The sequence below is a fragment of the Pelodiscus sinensis genome, chromosome 1 (genome assembly GCF_052426305.1).
Source record: "Pelodiscus sinensis isolate ZL-2025 chromosome 1, ASM5242630v1, whole genome shotgun sequence".
Lineage (NCBI taxonomy): Eukaryota > Metazoa > Chordata > Testudines > Trionychidae > Pelodiscus > Pelodiscus sinensis.
The window spans coordinates 43,788,760-43,795,618 of NC_143052.1; positions in this window are offsets into that span (position 1 = coordinate 43,788,760).

The following is a 6,859-nucleotide window of genomic DNA, read 5'->3' on the forward strand; positions in this document are numbered from 1 at the left end:
TGACTGACCAAACAACAGCCTAAACAGCTACAGTTTGGCACCATTGAAACCAGGATCTTCTAAGAGCAAAAGGCAGGCAGCTGTAACTAGAGGTATTATTACTGGCACTATCCATAAATGAAGCAACAATTTAAACTTCAGAGGCCTTAAACATGGTGGAGAGCCCTAGCTGCTGGCAATGCTTATGGTGTCAGAGTAGTTGCAAGTGATACATAAGTGACATCTGTAAATGTTTTCCTTATATATGTATTTACAATAACGAATGTGTTTTCAGGGATTGGGAATGTTGCTGGTAAGTATCTGTTTACTTGGTCCATTTATTTGGGTGTGCTTAGCAGGAACCTGTTAATCTATCCCAAAAATGTACACAGGGGTTTGTTTATTTTTTTAAAGCCTTAAATTGACATGGTTGGTTAAGTTAGTTGGCAACTAGCAGAACATACCTAACGTCTTTTCCACACTTGACCCAGTTAAAAAGACCAGCTCTATATCTTTTGAGGCTATGACTTGGATTATAAGAAAAAATAATTAAAAGATGGACTTTGTCTGAGAATTACTTGCCAGCTCTATTTGGGAACTGACACGCATTTATTAAAATCAGTAATCCATCACAAGTTGAAGATTAGGAAAGATTTCTTATGATTCTTAATTTTTTTCTAGATCAGACCCAATATGTGTTGCTAAAGAGATTATCCGAAGGACTTATGTTTTAAATAAATGTCAGGCATTCTAAGATGATGAATGTGATTGCAGACAATGGTGGAAGAAATCTTGGAACACTACTTGATTACTTGGATTATCATTTTTAAAATGTGTGCAAAAGAGTTTTGCAATTTCAAAGAAACACTGTTTTGAAGGGAGAATTTTCAAAATGGGACCATTCAGTTTTGCTTTTCATTTAAGTAATTGAAGAGCTACAACAGAATTCATTTGACTAAACACCATTTTGGGAATTTGGAAGATCTATAATTGTTTTCAATTGAAGTGAGGGAAAAAATACTATTAGAAGTTATCACAGGGTAAAAAGCATTACATTGTGCTTGGCTATAGGCCAGTTTTCCTAACAGAAAAGCTGGAGCAGACAAGAGCTTTAGGATTACTTGTACTGTTGCTTTGAATCATACCGTGTGCCGATATTATGGTGAGGAGAGGAAATATAAAGTAAGAGGATTAGGGAATGGGGTTAGAGAAACAGCCATAAGATCAAAATTAACCTCCCTAGCACTTGCACCCCATGGGATTAAGAGAAGAAAATTATTTTGTCTGTTTATGTTCTGTGTTGGAACAGAAGAAGAGGGCCTTAAATTCCACAGCTGCCCTATTGAACTACTTATGCAAAGATTTCAAGTACTTCAGTTATTTGCAAGAAGTAGAAGCCAGATGCCCAGGCCCCTTAGAGCAGGGGTCGGCAACCTTTAGAAACTAAAGAGCCAAACTGATCAAAATGTTGACCACTTGTTCTGAAAAGAGCCATACACGAATGCTCATTTGCATGACTGAAAATATATAACTTAATATTATTGATAATTGACATGATTAATAATAGTGTAAATGAAACATTGAACTCACAGACTTTATTTAACAGGACTTCTGCTGCTGCCAGGGGTGCAGTTTGTGGATGTGGGGGTAGCCCTGGGACTTGACCTTACCTTACCTGGCCGAGGCTGGGTTACCACACCCAGGCAGCAGTGGATGGATGAGGGGCTGGGCCAGCATTGCCATAACGGGATCATGGTCTCCTCTCCTCCCATGCTGCAGCAGGAGGGGAGCCACTGCCCACTCTTTCTGCAGCCAGATGGGGGCAAAACCATGGGGCCTGCCCCAGGATTGGGACTGGTGACAGGATGCTGTGACCACATGGGGGCTGGGCCTTGATTATGGCCTTGTTGGTGAGGCTGTCACAACTGGAGCCACTATAGCGGGGTCTGTCCAAGGAGCATGACGGCTGGGGACAGACTGTGGCCAGATGAAGGCATCTGCTGCCAGCCCCTCTCACTATGCCAGCTTGGAGCATGCACACATTCCCTACAGTGCGCCCTCAGCCAGCCCTTTAAACGAGCAGAGCGCCCCAGCCAGATTTTGTTGCAGTGCAGAACCGGTTCTTACCGGGGTGCACCGCCTTACTTTCACCTCCAGTTAATGTGAAATAGACAAAAAAAAGATCATCTTGACATGAGGAATTATGTGTTTTTAACATTTTTAATTAATTTTTCATTTTAATTTAAAAAGTTGCAGGTATATTGGGAATGACAAGAGCCATATTTGATTCTTGAGAGCCATAGGTTGCTGACCCATGCCTTAGAGGAAGATACCTTCTGGCACAGAAGGAATATCCTACTTCTTTAAAACTCAGCTCAGATGAGGGTTGCACTTTATGGACTGGAGTTTTACAATGTAATAAATTAGCATGTAGTTTTGTGGTCACAAGCAGATACAATATACGTGAAACTTTCATTTTATCAAATGAAGAGAAAATGTGCATAAACTACAGAGTTTCTGAGCAAACATAGGTTCTAAAAACTTATGGAGCCCCAAAATTCCCTGTTAATGCCTGTCTATTGTCGAGCATTCTTCAAGTAAGTACATTCATTCAAACTTTCTTTAATACTCAATATGTCTGAGAGCATATAAACAACACTTAATGGTATGCTGAAACACAGTGTACCCCATAACGCTATATTTCCTATGTAACCTAGAATTAGCATTATACAAATATGACATGTAACAGTGAAAGAACTAGAATAACCATAGCAGTGAACGACCTGATTCACAAAGAGCGGCTCCTTTATTCTTATAAGTGACTTGTGCAATTGGTTGACCCTTTGAATTAGGAAGGCAGGGGGCTGCATAACTGGAAGCAGAGGAGGTCAAGTGGAAAATGGGATTTAACAGTATAAACACATTGGCACAATTTTAGAAGATAAATTATGCGTTGTATTGTTTTGACTGATTCAGGTCAGTCCACTCATACTTGAGATTTCATCTACATGTAACACAGCAAAATGAATGCATGTGCCTAATTTCTTAGGCAAATCCATTTTACTTAGGGCTTGTCTACATAGTCAGTTATATGCAGCAAGATGAGGTGTAACCCTAACATCCTGCACTCTAGCTGGCCATTTGGACCCTACTAGGTACTGGGTGCTCAAAGTTCAGAAAGCCCCTTTAATGCCTGTCTGTTGTCAGGCACTTCTCATGTAAACACAACCAGGGCCATACTAGGTCAAAGAAGTGGTCCATTTAGCCCAGTAATCTGTCTTCTGACAGTGACCAACAGCAGGTGCACTCGAGAGGGAATGAACAGGCCAGTTGAGTGATCCATGCCCTATCATTGACTCCTAGATTCTGGCAGTCAGATGCTAGGGACATCAGGACATAGGGTTGCGTCCCTGACCAACTTGGCTAATAGCCATGGACTTGCCCTCCATGAGCTCACGGGTTTGTTTTTAACCCCTTTATAGTTTCAGCCTTATAACATCACTGGATGACAAGTTTCAGAGGCTAACTGTGCATTTTATGCAGAAGTATTTCCTTATGTTTGTTTTAAATCTATTAATCTCTCCTCTTGCAGAAACTGTTCTATACCCTTCATAGTTTTTGTTGTCTTTCTCTCCACCCTTCCAGTTCCGCTATAGTTTTTGAGTTGGGGCAACCAGCACAGCATGCTAGGAATGTAAGAGTAGTTGATTAGTTGCCTATCCGATAAACCTAGGCTTATCAGGTAGTCAAGTTGACTACTCGCATTTCCCCCCTGCCCCTTGCTGCCTCTGTATCAGTGGCAGCAAGGTTGGGGGGTGAGGGGAAAGCAGGAGCTGGTGCTTGGGGGAACCGGATTAAAAGCCAGTTCCCTCAGCACCATTTCAACGGTTCCGCTTGCTCCCCTTCGCGCTGCTGTCTCTATCAGCAGGCGGCAGTGTGGGGGGAGAGGAGGCTGCTCTAAGCAGCAGACCCTGTCCGCAGAGGGTCTCAATGGGGAGTTGGGACTCCCTGTGGACAGGAGCTGCTGTGGTGAAGCAGCCCCAGTCTGAGGGGCAGGGGGGAGGGTATCCCATCTTCCCCGTGAAATCCCCCACAGACAGGGACTGCTGCCAGAGCAGTCTCTGTTTGCAGCCAGCCCAGACACCTCAAAGAGGCTGTTCCGACAGCAGTCCCTGTCCATGGTGGCCTGGGCTGGCCTTGAACAGAGGCTGCTCTGGCAGCAGTCCCTGTCTGGGGGGGGGGGGCAGGGTCCAAACTCTCTGCTGGACCTGGAGTGAGCCAGGACTGAACAAGCCCAGCTCAGTCTCCGCTCATGCCAGGTCCAGGAGCTTTCCTTGCTATGGCTCTGCAGTTTAAATGTAGTAGAAGCCAGGCTGTCTACACGCTCAACTCTTAAACTGCAGAGCCGCAGCGGGGATAGCTCCTTCTGAGCACCTTCCCTTATCAACTAATCATGTAGTCAATACAAATTGTATCAATTACATGATTACCGAAATACCTACCTCAACATCCTTACTGCATGCCACATTCAAGGTGTTGGGTGTACCATGGATTTACATACACAGTATCATGATGGCACTATCTTATTATTTATCCCTATCCTAACCTTCTGTTACCTTTGACCACTGGTGCTACATATTGAGCAGATATTTTCAGAGTCCAATATACAATTCAAGAGCCTTTCTTGAATGCTAACAGTTAATTTAGATCCCATTATTTTGTATGTATAATTGGGATGTTTGGAATTGTGTATTATTTTGCATTTATCAGTATTGAATTTCAAATAACGTTTTGTTGTCTAGTCACTCAGTTTTGTGAGAGCCTTTTGTAACTCTTGGTAGTTTGCCTTATATTTAACTATCTTAAATATTTTTATCATCCCTCAATTTTGCCACCTTTACTGTTTACCCCCTTTTCAGATCATTTATGACTGTGTTGAACAGCACTGGTCCCAGTATGGATTCCTGTGGGACATCATTATTTGCCCCTCTCTTCTGAAAACTGACCCTTTGTTTCCTGTCTTTTAAATAATGATCCATGAGTAGTTCCCTCATGACTGCTTAGTTTGCTTGAGAACCTTTGGTCAGAGACCTTCTCAAAGGATTTCTGAAATTCTAAGCACACAATAGCCACTGAATCCACTTTGATCTTGTTTGTTGTCCGTCTCATAGAATAATAATAGATGGGGGAGGAGGCATGATTTCCCTTTCCATAAACCATATTGACTCTTTCCCAACAAATCTTATTCATCTATGTGTCTGATAATTCATTCTTTACCATAGTTTCAAGCTAATTACCTGGTATTGAAAGTAGGTTTACTGACTTGTAATTGCCAGAATCACCTCTGGAGCCTTTTTAAAAAATGGTTGCCCCATTAGCTATCTGTCAGTCATCTGGTACAGTATGTAAATTATAGGTTACATACCACAATTAATAGTTCTGCAATTTCATATTTGAGTTTCTTCAGAACTCTTGACTTACTTCTAGGGTGTTAGGGTGACTTACTTCAGGTGTTAGTAGTGGGTGATTCGATCGCTAGAAACATAGATAGTTGGGTTTGTGATGACCAGGAGAACTGTAGGGTGACTTGCCAGCCTGTTGCGAAGGTTGCGGATCTCTCGAGGCATCTGGATAGTCCTGTATAGTGCTGGGGAGCAGCTAGTGGTCGGGGTACATGTGACATCGGGAAGGGTAGGAGCAATGTCCTGGAGGCCAAATTTAGGCTGCTAGGAAAAAGACTGAAATCCAGGTTTTCTATGGTGGCAGTCTCAGAAATGCTTCCTGTTCCACGCGCAGGGCCAGGTAGGCAGGCAAAACGTCAGAGTCTCAATGCATGGATGAGACAATAGTGTAGGGAGAAGGGGTTTAGATTTATGAGGAACTGGGGAAACTTTTGGGAGAGGGTTAAGGTGGATCCAGACTGCTGGCACTAAACTTTAAAAAAGTCATAGAGCAGTTTTTAGACTAAGAGATGGGGGAAAGCCAATTGGTGCGGAGGAGCACGTGGATCGGACGGAGACTTCTCTTAGAGGAGAGTCCATTGATGGAGATTCTCTAGGTTTTAGTCAGAAAGAGAGGAGGGTAGATGATAAAGTATGGTCCACATCAGACAAGAAACAATCACATCATATATATAGTAGCCCAATCTCTGTGAGTCTGTAACGCTTAAAAACAAACAAAAAAAGCACAAAAAAAAATCTTGCTAGCTGCTCTTCAAATTCTTTTTAGAGCTGCCTAATATGTTTACACTTGCTTTACTCCTTTCTATTTTCCTCAAGTAGGCATCCCACAGGGCTCCAAAGAGCTCAAAGCCCAAAAAGGTTGATCATCTGTTTCTAGTTTCTGTCTAGGATAAAATCCATTCCCTTCACCTTGCCACAGCATTCCTATCCAGCCTCATGATATAATCTTTCAATGTGTCCCCATAAAATTAAAAACCAACTGAGACAAAGTAAACTGTTACTCTAGCCTCTCTAAGATTAGTGCTGCTTCAGCCTTCTCATGAACATAGTGGATATGATTTCACTATACAGCCTCAATGGCTAGGATTATAAATTCAAAGGTTTGAGGAATCTCGCAGGAAGGTTGAGGGGGCAAAGCTGAGACTCCTAACTCCTACTTAGAAACCATTACTTCCTGTGCTGCTTCTGCCAGGATTTGGTCTCTGCCTCACAGTAGGAGGCAGCAAAGAGCTGAGTACCAGAGAGCACAATCACAACAGGACGGGGCAAAACTAGCTAAGAGGAGGCAGGCCAGAACTTAGCACTCGTGGGTTTCACACAGGGAGTTTTTCCTAAGGTGCCCTTGAGCTAGTAACATTGTTCTTAAAAAATAAAATGTCTTCAGTATTGATGATGCAGATTTTTCACTGTGCTAGGCA